Source organism: Arachis ipaensis, chromosome B6 (genome assembly GCF_059453495.1).
Source record: "Arachis ipaensis isolate K30076 ecotype BB chromosome B6, ASM5945349v1, whole genome shotgun sequence".
NCBI classification, from domain to species: domain Eukaryota; kingdom Viridiplantae; phylum Streptophyta; class Magnoliopsida; order Fabales; family Fabaceae; genus Arachis; species Arachis ipaensis.
Window position 1 is genome coordinate 108,158,209 of NC_142441.1, and position 27,189 is coordinate 108,185,397.

General features: G+C 37.8%; 2 non-coding genes across 2 annotated transcripts; one reads left to right on the forward strand and one right to left on the reverse strand.

Annotated features, from left to right (window-relative positions):
- Positions 1-1,881: 1,881 nt before the first annotated feature.
- On the reverse strand, positions 1,882-1,989 carry LOC148562243 (small nucleolar RNA R71). Its single transcript, XR_015886554.1, has one exon. It is a non-coding gene; the product is annotated as a small nucleolar RNA R71 (small nucleolar RNA).
- Positions 1,990-26,743: 24,754 nt separating this feature from the next.
- Positions 26,744-26,851, forward strand: LOC148562244 (small nucleolar RNA R71). Its single transcript, XR_015886663.1, has one exon. It is a non-coding gene; the product is annotated as a small nucleolar RNA R71 (small nucleolar RNA).
- The last annotated feature ends 338 nt before the right edge of the window (positions 26,852-27,189 follow it).

Below are 27,189 nucleotides of genomic sequence, written 5' to 3' on the forward strand. Positions count from 1 at the left end.
AAAATATTTTGTGTTTCTTGCTTGAGTCTAGAGTCAAGTTTTAAGTTTGGTGTCAATTGCATCTTTTTAATTTTCTAAAAATTATTTTCGAAAATTTCATGCATTACATTCTTCATGATCTTCAAGTTGTTCTTGGCCAGTCTTCTTGTTTAATCTTCATATTTTCTTGTTTTGTGTCTTTTCTTGTTTTTCATATGCATTTTCAATTTGTTAATGTCTAAAGAATAAAAATTTTTAAGTTTAGTGTCTTGCATGTTTTCTTTTCTTGAAAATTTTTCAAAAATAAGTTCTTGGTGTTCATCTTGACATTCAAAGTGTTCTTGGTGTTCGTCTTGACATTCATAGTGTTCTTGCATGCATCACATGTTTTGATCCAAAATTTTCATGCATTGAGTCTTTTTGATGTTTTTCTCTTTCTTTATTAAAATTCAAAAATCAAAAAAATATATTTCTCTTTTTCACTCATAAATTTTCAAAAATTTGAGTTGACTTTTTCAAAACTTTTTAAAATTTAGTTGTTTCTTATGAGTCAAATCAAATTTTCAATTTAAAAATCTTATCTTTTTCAAATCTTTTTCAAAAATCAAATCTTTTTCATTTTTCTTTCATAATTTTCGAAAATTCCAAAATGATTTTCAAAAATCTTTTTCTTATTTTGTTTCATAATTTCAAATCTTTACTAACAATTAATGTGATTGATTCAAAAAAATATTAAGTTTGTTACTTGCCTAGTAAGAAAGGTTCAATCTTTAAACTCTAGAATCATATCTTTTTAGTTTCTTGTTAGTCAAGTAATCAACTTTAATTTTTAAAATCAAATCTTTTTAAATTTCTTTTTCAAATCTTTTTCAAATTAAGTTTCAGTCACATCTTTTTCAAAATCAATTTCAAAATCTTTTCTAACTTCCTTTCTAACTTCTTACCTTTTTAAAATTGATTTTCAAATTTTTTTAATCAATTCTATCTTTTTGTTTCAATCATATCTTTTTCAAAACTACCTAACTAATTCTCTCTCTCTAATTTTCGAAAATCCCTTCCCCCTTTTTTCAAATTTCTTTTTTTATTAACTAATTGTTTTAATTTTTAATTTAATTTGATTTCAATTTTAATTTTCAAAATTTAACTTTAAATTTTATTTTTAATTTAATTAATTTTCGAAATTTCCTCTCTCTCATCTCCTTCTAATTATTTATTTATTTACTAACACTTCTCTTCATCTTAAAATTCGAACCCTCTCTTCCTCTTAGTGTTCGAATTTCTCTTCTTCTGTTCTTCTATTCTTATACTCACATACAGGAATCTCTATACTGTGACATAGAGGATTCCATATTTTCTTTTCTGTTTTCTTCTTTTTCATATGAGCAGGAACAAGGATAAGAACATTCTTGTTGAAGCTGATCCTGAACCTGAAAGGACTCTGAAGAGGAAGCTAAGGGAAGCCAAAGCACAACTCTCTGGAGAAAATCTGACAGAAATTTTCGAAAAAGAAGAAAACATGGCCGAAAATAATAACAATGCAAGGAAGATGCTTGGTGACTTTACTGCACCAAATTCCAATTTACATGGAAGAAGCATCTCAATGGCAGGGAGCAAACAATTTTAAGCTTAAACCTCAATTAGTTTCTCTGATGCAATAAAACTGCAAGTTTCATGGACTTCCATTCGAAGATCCTTTTCAGTTCTTAACTGAATTCTTGCAGATCTGTGATACTATTAAGACCAATGGGGTTGATCCCAAGATCTACAGGCTTATGCTTTTCCCGTTTGCTGTAAGAGACAGAGCTAGAGTATGGTTGGACTCAACCTAAAGATAGCCTGAACTCTTGGGATAAGCTGGTCACGGCTTTCTTAGCTAAGTTCTTTCCTCCTCAAAAGCTTAGCAAGCTTAGAGTGGATGTTCAAACCTTCAGACAGAAAGAAGGTGAATCCCTCTATGAAGCTTGGGAGAGATACAAGGAACTGACCAAAAAGTGTCCTTCTGACATGCTTTCAGAATGGACCATCCTGGATATATTCTATGATGGTCTGTCTGAGTTATCAAAGATGTCACTGGACCATTCTGCAGGTGGATCTATTCACCTAAAGAAAACGCCTGTAGAAGCTCAAGAACTCATTGACATTATTTTTATACGCTTTTGGCATTATTTTTACGTAGTTTTCAGTATGATTTAGTTAGTTTTTAGTATATTTTTATTAGTTTTTAAATAAAAATCACATTTCTGGACTTTACGATGAGTTTGTGTGTTTTTCTGTGATTTCAGGTATTTTCTGGCTGAAATTGAGGGACCTGAGCAAAAATCAGATTCAGAGGTTGAATAAGAACTGCATATGCTGTTGGATTCTGACCTCCCTACACTCAAAGTGGATTTTCTGGAGCTACAAAACTCCAAATGGCACGCTCTCAATTAGTTGGAAAGTAGACATCCAGGGCTTTCCAGAAATATATAATAGTCCATACTTTGCCCGAGTTTAGACGATGCAAACTGGCGTTGAACGCCAGTTCCATGCTGCATTCTGGAGTTAAACGCCAGAAACAGGTTGCAAAGTGTAGTTAAACGCCAAAAACAGGTTACAAAATGATGTTCAACTCCAAGAGAAGCCTTTACGCATGTAAAGCTCAATGCTCAGCCCAAGCACACACCAAGTGGGCCCCGAAAGTGGATTTCTGCATCATTTACTCAATTCTGTAAACCCTAGTAACTAGTTTAGCATAAATAGGACTTTTTACTATTGTATTTACATCTTTGGATTATCTTTTGATCCTTTGATCATGTTTTGGGGGCTGGCCATTCGGCCATGCCTGGACCTTATCACTTATGTATTTTCAACGGTAGAGTTTCTACACACCATAGATTAAGATGTGGAGCTCTGCTGTTCCTCATGAATTAATACAAAGTACTACTATTTTTCTATTCAATTCAAGCTTATTCCTATTCTAAGATATCCATTCGCACCCAAGAACATGATGAATGTGATGATTATGTGACGCTCATCATCATTCTCACTTATGAACGCATTCCTGACAAACACTTCCGTCCTACATGCAAACAAGCTAGAATGAATATCTCTTAGATATCTAATACAGAGGACCGAGTCCTAGATATTAGAATCTTCGTGGTATAAGTTAGAACCCATGGATGGCCATTCTTGAGATCCGGAAAGTCTAAACCTTGTCTGTGGTATTCCGAGTAGGATCTGGGAAGGGATGGCTGTGACGAGCTTCAAACTCGCGAGTGCTGGGCGTAGTGACAGATGCAAAAGGATAGTAAATCCTATTCCAGTATGATCGAGAACTGACAGATGATTAGCCATGCAGTGACAGCGCATTGGACCATTTTCACAGAGAGGATGGGATGTAGCCATTGACAACGGTGATGCCCTACATAAAGCTTGCCATGTAAAGGAGTAGGAATGGTTGGATGAAGACAACAGAAAAGCAGAGGTTCAGAGGAACGAAAGCATCTCTATATGCCAATCTGAAATTCTCACTAATGAATTACATAAATATCTCTATCCTAATCTATGTTTTATTTATCTTTTAATTATTAAAACTCCATATCCATTTGAATCCGCCTGACTGAGATTTACAAGGTGACCATAGCTTGCTTCAAGCCGACAATCTCCGTGGGATCGACCCTTACTCACGTAAGGTTTATTACTTGGACGACCCAGTGCACTTGCTGGTCAGTTGTGCGAAGTTGTGACAAAGAATTAAGATTATGAACGTGCGTATAAAGTTTTCAGCGCCGTTACCAAGGAATGGAACCGTCATGATTTCTGCGCACCACTCTTCATACCCAAAAAAGAAAGAAGAAGATCTCGGCCAGCAAGGAGAAGATCCTTGGAGAGGATGGCTTGTCTCTGATTCGGCTCAACCACCACAGGAGGTAGCTACAGTGGCTACGTGATGGAAGAGGCAGAGATTGGAAAAGATGAAGCTATCATCATCTTGAAGCATCAAGGGCCAGAAGTTCATCTTGGAGAGCAAGGCAAGGATGAAGGGCTCGGATTGATGAAGAGTGGTGACCAAGGAAGGACTAGAGGTAATTGCATGTTGGGTTTTGCATGGGTTATCTCTTCTCTCTCTCTGGCCGAACTGGTTCTAACTTGAAGAAGAAGAAGATTGGCTTGGTTTGCTTGGTTTCAACCTTGGAGGCTTCTCCCTATAAGTATGGGTGAACAGTCAGGGTTTGATTCAAGGAGTAAGAGTGCAAAAGCACAGGGTTCTCATAGCTCTCTAAGCTGACAGAATTTATTCTCCTTCAATGTTCTCATTTTTTAATTTTTCTGTTTAATTTTATCATGTCTTGAGTCTCATGGAAAAAGGAAAACAGTGAGGTTTGTATGAAAAAGCCATAGAGCGGAAAAAGGCAGAGAGTGCAAAATTAAAAGAAAAAGCCATAGATGTCCTTAGAGTTCCTTTGTATATCTGTGTTGCGTTTCATGATTCTGTGGGAATCCTCTTGTAAGATGGGTTAGCACTTTACAGTTGAAAGCTTGGCTACGACCAAGTCAAGTTCAGTTTGGGTTTAGATTCTGTACTTGTCCCGGATAGGAAGGGTAGTTCCTAGGGAGAATTGGTGTTTGTAATCAAGGATGATTATAGTGAAATTCCATCATTATTGTGATGGAGACTGGATGTAGGCTGCCTTTCACTTAGCAGCTGAACCAGGATATATCTTGGTGTAATTCTCTCTTTCTTCTACTCCATTTCTGTTTTTACTGCCCAGGAGATAAAACTGAAAATATCTCGTGATGACTGACGAGACAAAAAGAAAAGTCTCGTGGCTGGGGACGAGACAAAAGAAAAAGTCTTGTGGCTAGTTACAAGATAAAAAGATAAAAAATTTCCAGAAGTGGTTTCAAAGGCCAGCAAGTATTGTCAAGTGAAAAGGGGGCTAAGATTCAACCCCCCTTCTCTTAGCCACTGATAACCATCAATTGGTATCAGAACTTGGTCTCAAAGAGATCAAGCTTTGCAGTTTGGAGTAAAGATCCAGATGGCAAAAAACAGTGGCTCAAATCTGGTGTCCTACAATCTGACCGAAGGACAATCAAGCAACAGACCTCCTCTTTTCAATGGGAAAAATTACACCTATTGGAAGGAGAGAATGAAGATATTTATGCAAGCAGTGGACTACAGACTTTGGAAGATTATCCTTGAAGGTTCTCAATATCCAACCATCACAAGTGCCGAAGGAGTTGTCACTCCTAAACTAGAAGCAAGGTGGACCGAAGAAAACAGAAAGAAGGTTGAACTCAATGCCAAGGCTATCAACTTACTCAACTGTGCTATCAGCTTTGAGGAGTACCGACGTGTATCACGATGCACAACGGCAAAGGAAATCTGGGACAAACTCCTAGTTACTCATGAAGGAACCACCATTGTAAAAAAGACTAGGATAGATATGTTAAACAGAGAGTATGAAATGTTTGCAATGAAGGAAGGAGAATCCATTGATGAGCTGTTTGAGCACTTCAACACCATTATTATTGGCTTGGATGCTATGGGAATCAAGTATCATGAATCTGTGCTAGTGAAAAGAGTGTTGAGATGTCTCACAAAAGAGTGGGAAACAAAAGCATTAATTATTTCTAAGAGTAGTGGTCTTGACTCCATGACTTATGATGATTTGAGAGGAAATTTACTTGCTTTTGAAAATACCTATTTAAAAAGGGATTCAAAAAAGAAAGGAATAGCTTTCTCATCTGTTACTAACCCTTTGGATGATGAATCCAGTGATAATTCATCTGAAAATGAATTTGTGTTGTTTGTAAAAAAATTCAAGAAAAGGGTAAAGCTCAAGGAGAGAGGCAAAGGAGGCAGCTCAAGAAAACAGAAGAAAGATCTCAGCAAGGTGACTTGCTATAACTGTAAGGAAACATGCCACTTCAAGTCCGACTGCCCTAAGTTGAAGAAGGAAGAAAAGCCAAAGAAAGGAAAGAAAAAGGGACTGATGGCATCATGGGAAGATCTTGAAAATGACTCTGAAGATGATGAAGAATCTGAAACAAAGTCTCAACCATGCCTTATGGCTGACCACGTTGAGCAGGTAATCATTCCTAACCCTGACACTAAATCTCTTCATCTTATGATAGATCATCTTTCTGAAAAAATAAGATGCTTTTTGCTGGATAATCAAGAACTTGAACAACAAATTATCTTCCTAAAAGCAGAAAATGGATTTCTAAAAGAAAAGCTAAGGGAGGCTGAAACTGCTTGTGATCTTGTTGAAAAAAATAAGCAGTTAAAAGCCCAACTTAGGAGCTGTAAAAGTGACCATTCGGTTGTTGCATATGTCGATTGTTTTGAAAGAAATGAAGAGTTGCTTAAAGAGGTCAAAAGGCTTAAAGAAGACTTAGCCAAGTTTACACAAAGTTTTGAAAATCTGAATCAAATCTTGGCTAGCCAAAAACCTCTATGATAAAGCTGGCTTGGGGTTCTATAAATCTGTTGAAAAATCTTATTTTGAAAATATTGCTTCATCTTCAAATGATACAAGGTTTCAAAACCCAAGAAGCTTTAACAAAACAGAAACACCAAGATTTTGTAGACTATGTAACCGAAGTTGACACTTTCCCATACAATGCTTTTTTGGTGAAAGAAGGATAGGTGATAAAGTTTACAAGGTTGTTTTTTATTATAATGGCTTAGGACATAAGAGATGGTTTAACATGAAAGGATCCAAGAAAATTTGGATACCTAAAGTCACTTGAGCTTGTTTTGTAGGTATGCCTAGCATCCAAACGGAAGGAGAATATGTGGTATATGGACAGCGGATGCTCTAGGCATATGACCGAAAAGACAACCTTCTTCATAAAGCTTGATGAATATGATGGAGGATTTGTCACTTTTGGTGATGATGCTAAAGGAAAGATTGTGGCTGTTGGGAAAGTTGGTAAAAGCTTTTCATCTTGTATAAATGATGTTCTTCTTGTAAATGGTTTGAAACATAATTTACTTAGTGTTAGCCAATTGTGTGATTTAGGTTTTGAAGTTATTTTTAGAAAGTTTGTGTGTTTGGTTGTTTGTGAGAAAACTGGGAATATTTTATTTGAGGCTAAAAGGTGCAATAATGTGTATGGATTGACTCTTGAGGACTTGAAAGAACAAAATGTAACATGTTTTACTTCTCTTGAATCTGAAAAATGGCTATGGCATGGAAAGTTAGGTCATGCTAGCATGTACCAAATTTCTAAGCTAGTTAAGAAAAAATTGGTTAGAGGAATTCCAAATATAAAATTTGATAAGGATCTTACTTGTGATGCTTGTCAATTGGGCAAGCAAGTAAAATCCTCCTTTAAACCAAAAGATGGAATTTCAACTAAAAGGCCATTAGAGATGTTACACATTGATCTTTTTGGTCCAACAAGAACTCAAAGTTTAGGAGGTAAACACTATGGTCTTGTGGTGGTAGATGATTACTCTAGATTTGGTTGGGTACTTTTTCTTGCTCATAAAAATGATGCTTTTCATGCTTTTTCAACTCTTTGCAAGAAACTTCAAAATGAAAAAGATTTAAAAATTGCCCATTTAAGAAGTGATCACGGAAGAGAATTTGAAAATCAAGACTTTGAAAAATTTTGTGATGACTTTGGAATTGCTCATAACTTTTCATGCCCTAGAACTCCTCAACAAAATGGGGTGGTTGAGAGAAGGAATAGAAGCCTTCAAGAGATGACTAGGGCCATGCTTTGTGAGAATGAGATTCCAAAATTTTTATGGGCAGAAGTTGTAAATACAGCTTGTTCTATTTTGAATAGGACAATTATTAGAAAAGGGTTGAAAAAAACTCCCTATGAGCTATGGAAAGGAACCCCCCCCCCCAAATCTTAAGTATTTTCATGTTTTTGGATGCAAATGCTTTGTACTTAACAATAAAGAAAACCTTGGCAAATTTGATCCAAAATCATATGAAGGAATGTTTGTTGGATACTCCACCACTAGCAAGGCCTATAGGATTTATCTCAAAGAACATAGGACCATAGAGGAATCCATACATGTTACTTTTTGTGATTATAATTTAATTCCCAGTACTGTGATAGATAATGATTCAGATTGTGAAGAAGCTGGAACAAGTAAAGAAAATTCCAAATTTGCTCAAAATGAAGAATCTGCCAGCCTAGTTTTGTCTCGTCAGATTGAAGGAGACATTTCCATTTTGTCTCCAGAGCAAGCACGAGAAACTGAAACAGTGAGACCACCAGAAGCTCATCAAAGCTCAACGCCACTCCGGAAGCCTAGAGAATGGAAGTCTATGAGGGGTTATCCTCATGACTTTATCGTTGGTGATCCCTCTCAAGGTGTAACAATGAGATCCTCAACCAAAAGGCAATTTGAACCAAGAAATTTTGCCCTCTTGTCACAAATGGAGCCCAACAATGTCAAACAAGCTCTTGAAGATCCATCATGGGTTAAAGCAATGCAAGAAGAGCTTGCCCAATTCGACAAGAATGAGGTTTGGACACTAGTACCTCATCCGGATGGTAACAAAATAATGGGTTCTAAGTGGGTCTTTAAAAATAAACTTGGTGAGGATGGACAAGTTGTTCGTAACAAGGCTAGATTAGTGGCTCAAGGTTACAATCAAGAAGAGGGTATAGATTTTGATGAGTCTTTTACTCCGGTAGCTAGAATGGAAGCAATTAGGTTGCTTCTTGCCTATGCTGCCCATAAGGGTTTCAAAATGTTTTAAATGGATGTTAAATGTGCTTTTCTTAATGGCTTTATTGATAGAGAAGTGTATGTGGCTCAACCCCCCGACTTTGAACATAAAGATTTTCCAAATCATGTTTTTAAACTCTCAAAGGCCCTTTATGGCCTTAGACAAGCTCCAAGAGCTTGGTATGAAAGGCTTAATGCCTTCCTATTAGAAAATCACTTTCAAAGGGAAACCACCGACACAACTTTATTCATTAAAGTATCTAATGATGACATTCTCCTAGTTCAAGTTTATGTGGATGACATTGTCTTTGGTTCGGCCAATGAGTCCTTGTGTGAAGAGTTTGGAAAACTCATGACTAGTGAATTTGAGATGAGTTTAATGGGAGAGCTAACTTTCTTTCTTGGCCTCCAAATTAAACAAACTCCTAGTGGTACTTTTATTCACCAAGGAAAGTATGCAAAAGAACTTATCAAAAAGTTTGGCCTAGAAAATTCCAAAGCAATGGGTACACCAATGCATCCCAACACAAAACTTGAAAAGGATGATGATGGCAAAGATGTGGATGAAACAAGGTATAGAAGAATGATAGGTTCACTCATGTACCTTACTTCCTCTAGACCGGACATTGTTCAAAGTGTGAGTGTATGTTCAAGATTTCAATCTCACCCAAAGGAATCCTATCTTTCAGCCGTTAAGCGCATCATTAGATACATTAAGGGAACTAGTGATTATGGCTTGTGGTATCCTAAATCTAATAATTTTTGTGTAGTAGGGTTTTGTGATGCAGATTATGTGGGAGATAGGGTGGACAGAAAGAGCACCTCCGGCATGTGTTGCTTCCTTGGAAGCTCACTCAATATGTGGTCAAGCAAAAAGCAAGCCACAGTTGCTCTATCCACAGCTGAAGCTGAATATATTTCTGCATCTGCATGTTGTTTACAATTAATTTGGTTAAAAACGCAGTTGGAAGATTACAAATTAAAGATCAATAGTATACCCTTATTTTGTGATAATATGAGTGCTATAAACATTTCAAAAAATCCTGTTCTGCACTCAAGAACCAAGCACATTGAAATTAAATATCATTTTATTAGAGAACATGTGCAAAAGGGTACTATTGATATTCAATTTGTAAAATCTGAAGACCAACTTGCTGACATTTTTACAAAACCCCTATGTGAAGATAGATTCTGTACATTGAGAAAAAGTTTGGGAATGATTGATTTAAGTTCTATTGATAACTTGTGAAATTTTGATTCTGCTCATTTTTGTCTCGTAGGAAAGGAGGAGATAAAAATCAGAGTGTGTTGGAAGGGCTATGATCAAGGGGGAGACTGCGCCGAAATTAATTCTTATGGACCCCACCAAATTTTCTTGACCCCACTCTGACCGTTTTGTTAGTTTCTCTTTGTGTAAATCACAATCTCCTTTTGTTGTCTCATCAAATCTTGTTGGAAGAGGATGTTGTCAAATCAAATCTTTTTCTTTATCTAATCCCTTGATTCTAGGAAACCACTTTTCAGTTTTAATTTTAAAATCCCTCCTTGGTTAATAACCGTGCTCCTTAATAGGTAATAACTACCCCACTTCTCTCTCCAATCAGTATTTAATGCTCCCTATTGCTGCTACTGCTGCTGAATACACTGTTATTTTGCTCTCTGTATATTTGATGCTTTGTTATGTTTTATTGATTTGTTGCCATGTTTTGCTTTGTTATGTTTCATTGTTGTCCTGTTTTATTTTTCCTTGATCTGGCTCTGTTTTGAGCATTTTATGGATTAATTTTGACTTGAGCTTTGATTGTCATTGATAAATTTATTTGCTCAAATGCATGTGTGATATGGAATTTTATTAAGGTGTTGGAAAAACATTTTCTTGTGAAAATATGATTTAGTCTTAAAGGATCTAAATCCTTGAAATTTTCATCTTTTAGGAATCATTTGGAGCTTGTACACAGTTTTTGCTATCTTGTTTTGGTATTGTACTTGGATACTCTAGACCATTGTATTTTGGTAGAAAATAAATATTCTGCTGTTTGGTATGATGTTTTCATTTATTTGCAGTGCCCCTTGATGCCAAAAGGGGGAGAAAATGGCTGAAAATTGAAATTGAAAACAGGGGATGAAATCCTTTTGTGGGTTCATGATCACCCTTGATTCAATATTTTGTTGTGGTAATATATTTGATAATGCATCTGTTCTATTTTAGTAAACATGATTGCTGCTGCTTGATGTTTGTGATTTATTTACCTTGGTAAAATGTTTGCTGTGTTTGTGATGCATTTGATTTATTTGATGGTTGCTGTTTTGAATTTATTTTTTGGCAGTTCCTTTAAGCATAGTTGTTATGGTTTGAGATGATCATGCTTAATTAGAAATATTTACCTTACTATAATTAACTTGCTCTGATTTGCTTATTGGAAAATAGTTTTAAAAAGGCTTGAAAAGCAGCTTCAGGAAACATCAATTTTTTTACCCAATTTTTTTGTATGTTTGAGCAGAAAATCAAATTATTGATAACAAATGAGTTTTGATTATCATTTAGTTCTGCTCATAAATCAAGCCATTCAACATTACATAATGTATATGTTGAATAACATTGCTGTCTTAGGCTTGATAAAAATTGTTACAAGTATAAAGCTTCACTTGATAAAATAGCATACATTAAGGGGGAGCCATGTGATAATTAGAAAGGGGGAGAAATTCAAATATTCAAAGGGAGTATTCTATACTTTAATCTTTAATTTCTTTCCATTTCAATTTTTTATAATGTTTGTCATCAAGGGGGAGATTGATGAGTTTGAAAAACTCTATTTTTAATTTAAGTGATGATTAAACATTATAAATGTGATTAATTGCAAAATTATTATTTTGATCTTAATTTTCATATGTTGATTAAATAATTTTACAATGCATGTTTATATTGGGCCAGTTTTTCAACCTTAATATTAAATTGATGAGACTATGGCTGAAATAATTTTTGTTTCTTGGGCCGAATATAAAAGAAAAACCAAAGCCCAGTATGAAATCAAAATTCAGCCTTATAGGAAATAAATGGTGGCTGAATTGTTTAATTGGACCAGTTTCTATCAACATCATCATTAAGCCCATATTAAACCAAAGATCCAATGCTTGGTCCGAAACATATTGAGGGAAAGCAAATATTTTGCCTCCAACGGATCTCAATCTTTACCATGTGGTGGAATTCAAATTTCATTAAAGTGAAGTTAATGCATTGGAAACCATGAGAGAGAAAATGTGATTGACATGATTGATTGCATCTAGCTACACGCTACTCAGCAAAGGGAGTGGGAAAATTAATTCACTATTACACTTTTTCTTTGTTTCATTAATTGTTAATAGTTTCTCTTTTCTCTCTCTCATTTCTTTCTTCTCTATTCGGTCTTTACACAACAAACAATGGAGGCTATGGCTAGACACCGAAAGGAAGAACAAGCAACAAAGACCATCACTATGATGGCAAAAAAAAGCAAACTAAAAGTATGTAGTAGCTGAGATTCTCACCAAGAATGGTAAGATTTGGTGAGGTAATCTCGAGCTCTTCATACCCAAAAAAGAAAGAAGAAGATCTCGGCCAGCAAGGAGAAGATCCTTGGAGAGGATGGCTTGTCTCTGATTCTGCTCAACCGCCACAGGAGGTAGCTACAGTGGCTACGTGATGGAAGAGAAAGAGATTGAAGAAGATGAAGCTATCATCATCATGAAGCATCAAGGGCCAGAAGTTCATCTTGGAGAGCAAGGCAAGGATGAAGGGCTCGGATTGATGAAGAGTGGTGACCAAGGAAGGACTAGAAGTAATTGCATGTTGGGTTTTGCATGGGTTATCTCTTCTCTCTCTCTGGCGGAATCGGTTCTAACTTGAAGAAGAAGAAGATTGGCTTGGTTTGTTTGGTTTCAACCTTGGAGGCTTCTCCCTATAAGTATGGGTGAACAGTCAGGGTTTGATTCAAGGAGTAAGAGTGCAAAAGCACAGGGTTCTCATAGCTCTCTAAGCTGACAGAATTTCTTCTCCTTCAATGTTCTCATTTTGTAATTTTTTTGTTTAATTTCGTCATGTCTTGAGTCTCATGGAAAAAGGCAAACAATGAGGTTTGTATGAAAAAGCCATAGAGTGGAAAAAGGCAGAGAGTGCAAAATTAAAAGAAAAAGCCATAGATGTTCTTAGAGTTCCTTTGTACATCTGTGTTGTGTTTCATGATTCTGTGAGAATCCTCTTGTAAGTTGGGTTAGCACTTTACAGTTGAAAGCTTGGCTACGACCAAGTCAAGTTCAGTTTGGGTTTAGATTCTAGACTTGTCCCGGATAGGAAGGGTAGTTCCTAGGGAGAATTGGTGTTTGTAATCAAGGATGATTATAGTGAAATTTCATCATTATTGTGATGGAGACTGGATGTAGGCTGCCTTGCACTTAGCAGCTGAACCAGGATATATCTTGGTGTAATTCTCTCTTTCTTCTACTCCATTTCTATTTCTGCTGCTCAGGAGATAAAACTGAAAATATCTCATGCCGACTGATGAGACAAAAAGAAAAGTCTCGTGGCTGGGGACGAGACAAAAGAAAAAGTCTCGTGGCTAGTTACGAGATAAAAAGATAAAAAATTTCCAGAAGTGGTTTCAAAGGCCAGCAAGTATTGTCAAGTGAAAAGGGGGCTAAGATTCAACCCCCTTCTCTTAGCCACTGATAACCATCATCCTTCAATGTGATTTGATTTTAATCTCTTTTAAACCATAACTGTGCAAAATCCTCAATTAATGACCTTAAAGGTATACTGTAAAACCCTAACACAGCGCAAAATGAATAGTATTGGAAGCTCAACAAGCATGAAATGTCAAAGGAAAAGGAATGAAGGCAGCAATTGGAATGGTAGGGGACGAGTTAGGTTGAGGATTATGAAGTGTGGCGGGCACTATATCCCAAGAGTGTGGCAGGTGTAACACCCCAATTACCCTAAGCCTTACCTCTAGCCGTAAAGCAAAGGTTAATCAGAGATTACGACAATTCTAAGGCTTATACATATTTATATAGAAAGAAATAATATATTCTAGAAGTCTGATGAAAGATTTAGCTCAAAAACAGGATTTAAAAAGCGCATAACGTACTGGCGAAGCTACTAACTTAAATCACAAGGTACAGATAAGATGTATCAAAACATAATAGTATAATATCATAAGAATTTAGCCATGACTCGCGGAGTTTAAGTCGGCTAGCCATATACAGACAACAAGAAGACTGTAGTTCCTAAGGGCTTATACAAGTTTTGTTCTCTCAAATAAAAGCCTCTAGGCAGAACAAAATACAAAAGTGAGAGTACAAGATAAAATAACCAAGAAGACAACAAAATAGAATAAGATTCTCCGCGCTGCTACCATCACCCAACTCACTGCGGTGGGTCGTGACATGCATCTGAAAAACAACAACAAAGTATGGAATGAGAACCGAAGGTTCTCAGTATGGCAACAGTGCCCAATGATATCAGATGTAAGGCCCCGGGACGCCGAAGGCAATCCTAGAACTTCACATCACATACTGATATTCAAGCTTAGAATAAAATAAATAAATAAATATATAAAGAACTTAAACCATAAACCAGGGTTGTCTAAACCTAGGGGAATTCTAACTAATACTGTTCACACCGCTGTATCTCACAACCGTCGCCAACCTAACCTCCGTGCGATCCCATTGCCACCGCCTACCTAACCTCCTCAGCACCAGACAATCACAATATAAGTGCAAGCAAGTAAAACACAAGTAGAAGCATATAGAACAGTAATTCAAGTAAGCAAATAGGCATGTTATTCATTTAGGCATACAATTACAAGTCGGCAAAGCATACAAACAGATAGAAAATGTACATGATGAATGTCTATCCTATTGGCTCGTGATATCACTTGTCGATCCATAAATGCCAACCTGACACATCCTTTCAGATGTCGCTTTTCTGCCGCACCCACAAATATAGTGTCGGGCACACTCTATTGACCCACGAATATAGTGCCGGGTACACGCTATTCACCCACGGATATAGTGCCAGGCACACTTGCATGCATAACCCAAGGATATAGTGCCTGGCACACTCTTGCAGCAGAAAAGATTATCAATCATAAGTCAATCTCAGGGACATAATTCCCTGCACACTGTCATACTCAACCCATGGATATAGTGCCTGGCACACTCTCATTATTCAACAAGATCATCATCCCAAGGATATAGTGCCTGGCACGCTTTCCACATTCAACTAATCCATTAACAACCCCAAATCATCACCAGTCATTACCATTCCTCATCTCACATCTCCTTCAATTATCCATTTTCAACATTCTAAGGATATAGTGCCTGGCACACTTTACCTCAATAAACATCAAGCTCATAATACCCATCATCAGTTCTTAATTCCATTCCGAACTCATTAGTTTCTCAATTTCTCAATTCATTGTCAGTACTCGCCAAGTTCACTACTCTTCCTTCTCTCTCAACCACATTCATCCTCCATACCCCAGAAACCTAGACCTCCGTCTGCTAACTTTTCAAAATAATCACCAACTAAAACCATTAGCTTATCTCTCATATTCCCATACTCATAATTATGCCCAAAAGCCTTAAAATGGTGTTATAGAAGCTTACAACCTTGTTGGAAAGGTGAAATAGTTGAAAACAAAATTTAAAATTATGAAACAGCGCGTGTGCGTCCGCACAGGGGTGTGCGTGTGCACGCCCAGGAAGATTTTGAAAGTGTGCGTACGCACAGGGGTGTGCGTACACACAGGTACAAAAATTCACAAGTCTGTTTACTCGCACAAGCTGTGCGAGCGCCCCCAACAGACGACCCTTCCCGACTTGTGCGTGCGCACAGGGCTGTGTGTCCGCACAGGTCATAATTCCTCATTGATGTGCGTGCGCACAACCTAGGCTAGCGCTGCCACCAGAGCCCTTTTCCCTGCTTGTGCGTATGCACAGGTCTGTGCATACGCACAGGTCTGTGCGTCCGCATAGAATAACACTGTTACAGGGTTGTGCGAGCGCATAAGGCTGTGCGTGCGCACATATCAGAAAATCCTGAAATTCTGCAACTTAGCAGAATTTTAGATTTTCTACACCAACTTTGAATGTTCATAACTTCCTCTACAAAATTTCAAATTTCACAAACTTTATATCGATTAAAAAGGATTTTCAAAGATCTTTAATTCTAGATTAGTTTCATCAGATTTTGAAAACCGAGGCAAAAGTTATGATCAGACAAAGTTCACCAAAAATCCACTTTTACCAAGAATCTCAAAACCTCAACATTACCAACATTTCCAACCAAAACCAACCAAAACCACTTAAAAATCCTAATTTCTATCATCACCTACCCTTTATAGCATATTATACCATTCCCAACCGCCAAACCTCAATTATATGATACCAAAGTCAATCCTCCACCAACACTTTCCTCAATCCTAATTCAATCATTATCCAATATCAAGATCAACCCCATTTCATTCCAATTTCAATCTCTCACACCATCCTTACCAATTTCAACATCATAAATTCATCAACATATTCCAAAATCATCAACTCATCATAATTCACATCATGTATCAATAATCTTAACACTCACCTTCATTATACCAACAACATCACTAATCACCATCAATTACCAACCACATCAACAACAATAAATCACATATCCAACATCAAGCATCATAATCCCTCAATACCACCAATCATTATCAAATTCACATATTTCTCATCAACTTTCATAATCATTAAATGCCAACAACCTCATCAAATCATATAATCAATATTACTAGTATTTGAATTCGTTTCACACAACACCACCACTTCATTTATCAATCCTCATTAACAACACCAATCATCAACACTCAATAACACCAACAATTCCCAATAATTATCATCAACCACAATAATCCAATACAACCCATAATTATCATCCATTCACATATAAATATTTATACACCAACAATATTCAATCCTATCTTAGGGTCAACTAGCCTAAGTGTCCATGAACATTACATATTACATAAAAAAAACCGAAACCATACCTTGGTCGATTCCCAAATGCACCTAACACCAAAACGAAGCCACCAAGCTTGATCCAAGGCCTTAACCAACTCCAACAAACACCAAAGCTCAAACTAACAACACATATATATACCAACATCAAAACTTAAGATACATAAAACAACTAAATACAAGGATTTAGTAAAACCTTACCTTATCCAACGTAAGTAGCGGTAAAATCCAACAATTACCCGCTATTAAAGATAACCTAAACAAGCAAAACCACAAAACTTGCTCGAAAACCAAACCTAAAACGCGCAGATACTTAGGGCACAAAACTGGGGAGTGAGATGTAATTTCTTACCAGGTTTGCTTAGATAAAAACGTAGAGCTCGTCAAGAGCTTCACGTGGCCTCAAACGGCTCGTCAATCGGAGCTCCGGATCAAAAGTTATGGCTTCCGAAAGTGGAGGATGAATAGTGCTCCCATGGCTTCTCTTCTCTCTTCTCCCATAACCGAACTCTCTCTCTCTCTTTAATGAAAATGAGCTGAAAGCTCATTAAAGGAGACTTATATAAGTTGGGCTTGGGCCCAACTTGGGCCCGGTCTAACCCGTTAGCGTTTTTAGCCCGTTCGGCCTAACTTTGGGCCAAACCTTTAACACTAACGCCCAGTTTTCCATTCCTAATATTTTTCTAAGGTTTTCGACTATTTTTCACTTTTTCTCGCACAGTACCGGGCAGACTTGAACCGATTCAACCGGTTTAACTGCCGGTTCGTAGTTTTTTACAGTTTTTCGCAGAAAACACATTTTCTGACTCAGAAAGACCTACTGAGTCCAAAAATCATATTTAAATCCCCAAATTCTCATTCTAACTTTTTAGAACTTACTTTGGGCATTTAAATTATTTTATTCGTGAAAAACTCGGTTCTTATTGCAGGCACTATATCCCAAATAACAATACCTTCAGTGAGATGGTGGAAGGTTGAGGATTCCCTTCTAGAAGGTTCATGATTTCCTTCTTGTTGTTTCTCCTAGAGATGCACGACAGAGAGATTATGTCCGAGTTAGCTACCGAATGTGTCAGGTCTAGCAGTTGAACTGACACGTGAGCTCATGGCTAGTAGGACAAGCATGCATCATGTGCATTTGTTTACTATTGTTTGAGTGTCCATATTTGTTTGGGTTTGCCTAACTATATATTTCTGTTTAATTACTAATTGAAATACTTATCGTACATATTCTCTACTTGTGTTTTCCTTGTACTACTTATTATTTGTGTATGATTTCATTGTTGAGACATGAGACTTGAGATTAATGATGATTATGACTATGGGAATGAATGAAATCAGTGGTAGTTTAGAAAATGTTAAGCATAGCAAATTAACTCTATATTGATTAATGTTTTTGATTAAAATTATTGTACTAAATGATGGACCGAACAATCGTGGTATTGAGATTTGGATAGTAATATCACTACAAAAAAAGTGGATTAAAATGGTGGCAGTCACACAAAACTGCTATTTCTTTTTTGCCAATTTCAGCGTTTTTAGTCTCTGCCAGAATTTTCATATTTTTGTGGCGGTTTTAGTTGATTATGGCAGTTTAAAACCACCCCTATCATTTTTCGTTTCTCTTTTAATTCAGATTATTAGTGTTGCTGCATATATGAGAAATTTGTGGGCAATGTAAATGACGAACCCTAATCCTTTTCCACCGTTCATCTCACACCATTGTCCTTCACCTTGCGTCACTGCCAATTATCGCCTCGCTATCATTCATCCCCTCATTGCTGCTCTTCTCCTCGCCACTGCAAGAAATGCTATTGTTGCTGCCTTCATCGAGCTTCTACGATCTGTTTCTCAATCTGGCTTCAATTTGAATATCTAGCTTCAATCTGGCTTAATTCATCGCCATCGTTCATTCCCTGCCACTGCTCATCCCCTCGCGACACCTATCAACATCGTGCCGCTGCCTTCAATGAGCTTCTACAATCTTGTTCTGGCTTCGATCAGAAGGTTAGTCATCGCCTATCATCTCCTTGCTGCTTTGTTTATCACCTCGTCGCCGCAAGCAACATTGTTGCTGCCTTTAGCAAGCTTCTGCGATTTGGTTTCTGTCACTTGCGCAATTACGTCCTCGCTCTCGATCACTATCGAGAACTTCCTCGAGCACCGCCTCCAGACTCTCGTCTTCAAGTTCGGCATGGCCAAGTCAATCCACCACGCCATGGTCCTCATTCGCCAGCGCCGCACATTAGGTCTTTCTTTCTTTTTTTCACTTTTTTCAGAAATTTAGGGTTTTTAAATTTCTAATTTTCTATCAATGGTTGTTTGTTTTTGCTCATTGTCGAATTAAGAATCTAATTTCCTTGGTTTCTAGGATTTTGATAAAGTATTATTAAATTTTGTGATTATAGAAGATCTGTTCAATTTAACATTAGGCAAATAAAGTATTATTCTTTCTGAGTGTTTTTGTTTGCTGAAGTAGGAGATCTTATGTTATGTTTTGATCTTTGATTTGGTAATTCAAAGTTGAAACACTTGCCTAATTTTCTTTCTATATGCATGTGCTAATATAATTGCAATAATATAATTGGATCTTATGGAAAATCAATTCTACTTAGCTTTTGGTGCACTTTGTCATGTCAACTTCTGTTCCTCACTCCAATCCTTCTTGTGTCTTGATTATTGCTTCTAAAATGCTTATTTTGATTTTGAATATTTTTGCGTATGAGTTTGCTTCCTATTCATTTAGCATGTACATACACTTCATACTAGAAATGCCTGATTACCTAGAGTTTGATTTTGGTTTGTTGATTCAAAATCTAGTATTCATGATTATTGAGGGACATAATCGTAGAGATCCATAAGATGATAATGTCATTGAGGGACACAATAGATCTTTCTCTATGTAACAGCTCTGCTTCCTTACGTTAGGTATGAAAATTTATTATTGTTATCATCATAATGGATTTGTGTTTTCTACTGTGAATCATGTGTTTGTGTGACATTGCAGATTGTATTGAAAACCTTAGAAGATCTACAAAAGATTGTATGATCCAATGAAAACCAGGTGAATGGAAAGATTTACAATCATATGAAGAGCTTAGACAATAGCTTCCTAATCACAACTTTTGAACCGAATGTGACTGTGATGTTATTGCACACCTGGTTAGTTAGTCATCTTTATTTATTATTGTTAAATAATCAATGATTAAACTAGACTTTCTTGTTCTTATGGACTTGTTTGTTTTTCCTTGTTAAAATATTCTCAAGGTATAATTGTTACAACCGTATTTTTATACAATATGCTATTAACCTTTATGTATTCTTCTTCGCATATATATGGGTTCAGTAATGCTCCAATCGGTTAAGGAAAATGGAAATGGAATGAAACAAGGTTGTTATTTGTGGCTAGTGATGCTGATGCTTAGGAGATCGAAAGAAATGGACAATGGGGGGTGGACGTGAAGTGTTGGTGCACGAAATTGTGATCTCAGGCAACGGCGTCAAAAACTATGCACGCACGTCTTAATAAATTATTTTTTCATTCACAACTTCGATACAACTAACCAGCAAGTGCACTGGGTCGTCCAAGTAATAAACCTTACGTGAGTAAGGGTCGATCCCACGGAGATTGTTGGTATGAAGCAAGCTATGGTCACCTTGTAAATCTCAGTCAGGCAGATATAAAATAGTTATGGAGTTGTCGAAAATAAATATTAAAATAAGGATATGAATACTTATGTAAATCATTGGTGAGAATTTTAGATAAACGCATAGAGATGCTTTCGTTCCTCTGAACCTCTGCTTTCCTGCTGTCTTCATCCAATCAGTCTTACTCCTTTCTATGGCTGGCTTTATGTAAGGACATCACCATTGTCAATGGCTACTTTTGATCCTCTCTGGAAAATGGTCTGATGCGCTGTCACTGCATGGCTAATAGTCTGGAGGCATCACCGTAGTCAATGGCTGCATCCCATCCTCTTGTGAAAATGGTCTAAATGCTCTGTCACAGCACGGCTAATCATATGAGGTTCTCGATCATACTGGAATAGGATTCACCCTCCTTTTATGTCTGTCACTACGCCCAGCACTCGCGAGTTTGAAGTTCGTCACAGTCATTCAATCCCAGAGTCCTACTCGGAATACCACAGACAAGGTTTAGACTTTCCGGACTCTCATGAATGCCACCATCAATCTAGCTTATACCACGAAGATTCTAATTAAGAGATCCAAGAGATAATCATTCAATCGAAGGTAGAACGGAAGTGGTTGTCAGGTATGCGTTCATAGGGAATGATGATGATTGTCACGTTCATCACATTCAGGTTGAAGTACGAATGAATATCTTAGAAGCGGAATAAGTTGAATTGGATAGAAAAACAGTAGTACTTTGCATTAATCTTTGAGGAACAGCAGAGCTCCACACCTTAATCTATGGAGTGTAGAAACTCTACCGTTTGAAAATACATAAGTGAAAGGTCCAGGCATGGCCGAGAGGCCAGCCTCCATGATCTAAGAACCAGGCGTCCAAAGATGATCCAAAGATTCCTAATACAATAGTAAAAAGTCCTATTTATACTGAACTAGTTACTAGGGTTTACAGAAGTAAGTAATTGATGCATAAATCTACTTCCGGGGCCCACTTGGTGTGTGCTTGAATGTTACACGTGTAGAGGTCATTTTTGGAGTTGAACGCCAGTTTGTAACGTATTTCTGGCGTTCAACTCTGGCTTGTGACGTGTTTCTGGCGTTTAACTCCAGACAACAGCGTAGAACTGGCGTTCAATGCCCTTTTACATCGTCTAAACTCGGCCAAAGTATGAACTATTATATATTGCTGGAAAGCCCTGGATGTCTACTTTCCAACGCAGTTAAAAGCGCGCCATTTTAAGTTTGTAGCTCCAGAAAATCCACTTTGAGTGCAGGGAGGTCAGAATCCAACAGCATCAGTAGTCCTTCTTCAACCTCTGAATCTGATTTTTGCTCAAGTCCCTCAATTTTAGCCAGAAAATACCTGAAATCACAGAAAAACACACAAACTCATAGTAAAGTCCAGAAATGTGAATTTAACATAAAAACTAATGAAAACATCCCTAAAAGTAACTAGATTCTACTAAAAACATACTAAAAACAATGCCAAAAAGCGTATAAATTATCCGCTCATCACAACACCAAACTTAAATTGTTGCTTGTCCCCAAGCAACCGAAAATCAAATAGGATAAAAAGAAGAGAATATACTATAAATTCCAAACTATCAATGAAACATAGCTCCAATCAGATGAGCGGGACTTGTAACTTTTTGCCTCTTGAATAGTTTTGGCATCTCACTTTATCCATTGAGATTCAGAATGATTGGCATCTATAGGAACTCAGAGTTCAGATAGTGTTATTGATTCTCCTAGTTCAGTATGATGATTCTTGAACACAGCTACTTTATGAGTCTTGGCCGTGGCCCTAAGCACTTTGTTTTCCAGTATTACCACCGGATACATAAATGCCACAAACACATAATTGGGTGAACATTTTTAGATTGTGACTTAGCTTTGCTAAAGTCCCCAATTAGAGGTGTCCAGGGTTCTTAAGCACACTCTTTTTTTGCTTTGGACCTTGACTTTAACCGCTCAGTCTCAAGTTTTCACTTGACACCTTCACGCCACAAGCACATGGTTAGGGACAGCTTAGTTTAGCCGCTTAGGCCAGGATTTTATTCCTTTAGGCCCTCCTATCCACTGATGCTCAAAGCCTTGGGATCCTTTTTATTTACCCTTGCCTTTTTGGTTTTAAGGGTTATTGGCTTTTTGCTCTTGCCTCTTGGTTTTAAGAGCTTTTGGCTTTTTCTTGCTTGCTTTTTCTTTTTCTTTCTATTTTTTTTGCTTTTTTTTTTCTGCAAGCTTTGTTCCTTGCTGCTTTTTCTTGCTTCAAGAATCATTTTTATGATTTTTCAGATTATCAAATAATATGTCTCCTTGTCATCATTCTTTCAAGAGCCAACATATTTAACATTCTTAAACAACAACTTCAAAAGACATATGCACTGTTCAAGCATTCATTCAGAAAAAAGAAGCATTGTCACTACATCAATATAATTAAACTAAGTTCAAGGATAAATTCGAAACTCATATACTTCTTGTTCTTTTGAATTAAAACATTTTTCATTTAAGAGAGGTGATGGATTCATAGGACATTCATAACTTTAAGACATAGTTACTAACTACTAATGATCATGTAATAAGACAAACATAGATAAGCACTTAACATAGAGAAAATGAGAAACAGAAAATGTAAGAATAAGGAATGAATCCACCTTAGTGATGGTGGCATTTCCTTCTTGAGGATCCAATGATGTCCTTGAGCTCTTCTATGTCTCTTCCTTGTCTTTGTTGCTCCTCCCTCATTGCTTTTTGATCTTCTCTAATTTCATGAAGGATGATGGAGTGCTCTTGATGTTCCACCCTTAATTGTCCCATGTTGGAACTTAATTCTCCTAGGGAGGTGTTGATTTGCTCCCAATAGTTTTGTGGAGAAAAATGCATTTGAGGCATCTCCGGGATCTCATGGTGATGAGCTTCATGCGTCTCTTGAGATCCATGAATGGGCTCTCTTGCTTGCTCCATCCTTTTCTTAGTGATGGGCTTCTCTTCCTCAATGGGAATGTCTCCTTCTATGGAAGCTCCAGCTGAGTAACATAGATGGCAAATAAGATGAGGAAAAGCTAGCCTTGCCCAAGGAGAGGGCTTTTCGGCTATTTTGTAGAGTTCAAGGGAGATGACTTCATGAACTTCTACTTCCTCTCCAATCATGATGCTATGGATCATGATGGCCCGATCCACAGTAACTTCAGATCGGTTTCTAGTGGGGATGATGGAGCGTTGGATGAACTCTAACCATCCTCTAGCTACAGGCTTGAGGTCCAGTCTTCTTAGTTGAACCGGCTTGCCTTTGGAGTCAATTTTCTATTGAGCTCCTTCCACACATATGTCCATGAGGACTTGGTCCAACCTTTGATTAAAGTTGACCCTTCTAGTGTAGGGGCGTGCATCTCCTTGCATCATGGGCAAGTTAAACGCCAACCTCACATTTTCTGGACTAAAATCTAAGTATTTTCCCCGAACCATTGTAATATAATTCTTTGGATTCGGTTCTTACTTTGATCATGGTTCTTAGTGATCCATGCATTGGCATAGAACTCTTGAACCATTAGGATGCCGACTTGTTGGATGGGGTTTGTTAGAGCTTCCCAACCTCTTCTTTGGATTTCATGTCGGATCTCCGGATACTCATTTCTCTTGAGTTTAAAAGGGACCTCAGGGATCACCTTCTTCTTGGCCACAACATCATAGAAGTGGTCTTGATGAGCTTTGGAGATGAATCTTTCCATCTCCCATGAATCGGAGGTGGAAGCTTTTATCTTCCCTTTCCCTTTTCTAGAGGATTCTCCGGTCTTGGGTGCCATCAATGGTAATGGAAAAACAAAAAGCTTATGCTTTTACCACACCAAACTTAGAATATTGCTCGCCCTCGAGCAAGAAAAGAAAGAATAGATGAAGAAGAAGAAGAAATGGAGGAGAGGGAGAAGGGTTTGGCCATAAGGGTGGGTTTTGGGTGGGAAATTGATTTTGAATTTTGAAGGTAGGTGGAGTTTATGAGGTAGGTTTATGGGGAAGAGTGGATGGATGTGAGTGGTGAAGTGGTGATAGGGAAGAGAGATTGAGGTGATTGGTGAAGAGTTTTGGGGAAGAGTGTTTATGGGATTGTGTGAAAGAGGGGTGAGAAGAAGTGAGTGGAGGTGGGTGGGGATCCTGTGGGGTCCACAGATCCTGAGGTGATCCTGTGGGGTCCACAGATCCTGAGGTGTTCAAGGATTTACAACCTTGCACCAAATTAGGCATGCAATATACCCTTGCACACAACTCTGGGCGTTCAGCGCCAGATTGGTGCTTGTTTTGGGCGTTGAACGCCCATTTGTTGCCCATTTCTGGCGTTGAACGCCAGAACCATGCTTGTTCTGGGCGTTCAGTGCCAGCTCTTCTCCAGGGTGCAATTCTGGCGTTCAAACGCCCAGATGCTGCCCATTTTGGGCGTTCAGCGCCAGAACCATGCTCTGTTCTGGCGTTGAACGCCATCCAGATGCTTCTTACTGGCGTTTAAACGCCAGTAAGGTCTTCCTCCAGGGTGTGATTTTTTCTCTGCTGTTTTTGATTCCATTTTCAATTTTTATATTTATTTTGTGACTCCACATGATCATGAACCTATGAAGACATGTAACCAATAAAAATATAATTAAATAAAAATTGGGTTGCCTCCCAACAAGCACTTTTTTAATGTCAATAGCTTGACAGTGGGCTCTCATGGAGCCTCACAGATGTTCAGAGCATTGTTGAGACTTCCCAACACCAAACTTAGAGTTTGGATATGGGAGTTCAACACCAAACTTAGAGTTTGGTTGTGGCCTCCCAACACCAAACTTAGAGTTTGACTATGGGGGCTCTAGTTGACTCTATTTTGAGAGAAGCTTTTTGTGCCTCTTTTCCATGTTTACAGAAGGATAACCTTGAGTTGTAAACACAAGGGAGTCCTCATTCAATTGAAGGACTAGTTCACCTCTGTCAACATAAATCACAGCTCTTGCTGTGGCTAGGAAGGGTCTTCCAAGGATGATGGATTCATCCTCATCCTTCCCAGTATCTAGGACTATGAAGTCAGCAGGGATGTAAAGGCCTTCAGCCTTTACTAACACGTCCTCTACTTGTCCATAAGCCTGTTTTCTTGAATTGTCTGCCATCTCTAATGAGATTTTAGCAGCTTGCACCCCATAGATTCCTAGTTTCTCTATTACAGAGAAGGGCATGAGGTTTATCCCTGACCCAAGGTCACATAGAGCCTTCTCAAAGGTCATGGTGCCTATGGTACAAGGTATTAAGAACTTTCCAGGATCCTGTTTCTTCTGAGGCAATGTCAGTTGATCCAGATCACTCAGTTCATTAGTGAACAAGGGAGGTTCATCTTCCCAAGTCTCAATACCAAATAATTTGGCATTCAGTTTCATGATTGCCTCAAGGTACTTGGTAACTTGCTCTTCAGTAACATCCTCATTCTCTTCAGAAGAGGAATACTCATCAGAGCTCATGAATGGCATAAGGAGGTTTAATAGAATCTCTATGGTCTCTAGATGAGCCTCAGATTCCTTTGGTTCCTCAAAGGGAAACTCCTTATTGATCACTGGACTTCCCAGGAGGTCTTCCTCACTGGGATTCACGTCTTCTCCCTCCCTTACAGGTTTGGCCATGTTGATCAATTCAATGGCCTTGCACTCTCCTTTTGGATTTTCTTCTGTATTGCTTGGGAGAGTACTAGGAGGGATTTCAGTGATCCTTTTACTCAGCTGGCCCACTTGTGCTTCCAAATTTCTAATGGAGGACCTTGTTTCATTCATGAAACTTACAGTGGCCTTAGATAGATCAGAGACTAAGTTTGCTAAATTAGATGTATTTTGTTTAGAGTTCTCTGTCTGTTGCTGAGTGGATGATGGAAAAGGTTTACTATTGTTAAACCTATTTCTTCCACCATTATTAAAGCCTTGTTGAGGCTTTTGTTGATCCTTCCATGAGAAATTTGGATGATTTCTCCATGATGGGTTATAGGTGTTTCCATAAGGTTCACCCATGTAATTCACCTCTGCTATTGTAGGGTTTTCAGGATCATAAGCTTCTTCTTCAGAAGATGCCTCTTGAGTACTGTTGGATGCAGCTTGCATTATTCAGACTCTGAGAAATCATATTGACTTGCTGAGTCAATATTTTGTTCTGAGTCAATATGGCATTCAGAGTATCAACTTCAAGAACTCCCTTCTTCATAGGCGTCCCATTATTCACAGGATTCCTTTCAGAAGTGTACATGAACTGGTTATTAGCAACCATGTCAATGAGTTCTTGAACTTCTGTAGGTGTTTTCTTTAGGTGAATAGATCCACCTGCAGAAGTATCCAATGACATTTTAGCTAATTCAGACAGACCATCATAGAATATATCCAGGATGGTCCATTCTGAAAGCATGTCAGAGGGACATTTTTTGGTCAGTCCTTTGTATCTCTCCCAAGCTTCATAGAGGGATTCACCTTCTTTCTGTCTGAAGGTTTGAACATCCACTCTAAGCTTGCTCAGCTTTTGAGGAGGAAAGAACTTGGCTAAGAAAGCCGTGACCAGCTTATCCCAAGAGTTCAGGCTATCCTTAGGTTGAGAGTCCAACCATGTTCTAGCTCTGTCTCTTACAGCAAAGGGGAAAAGCATGAGCCTGTAGACTTCAGGATCTACTCCATTAGTCTTAACAGTATCACAGATCTGCAAGAATTCAGTTAAGAACTGAAAGGGATCTTCATATGGAAGTCCATGAAACTTGCAGTTTTGCTGCATCAGAGAAACTAGCTGAGGTTTCAGCTCAAAATTGTTTGCTCCAATGGTAGGGATGGAGATGCTTCTTCCATGTAAATTAGAAT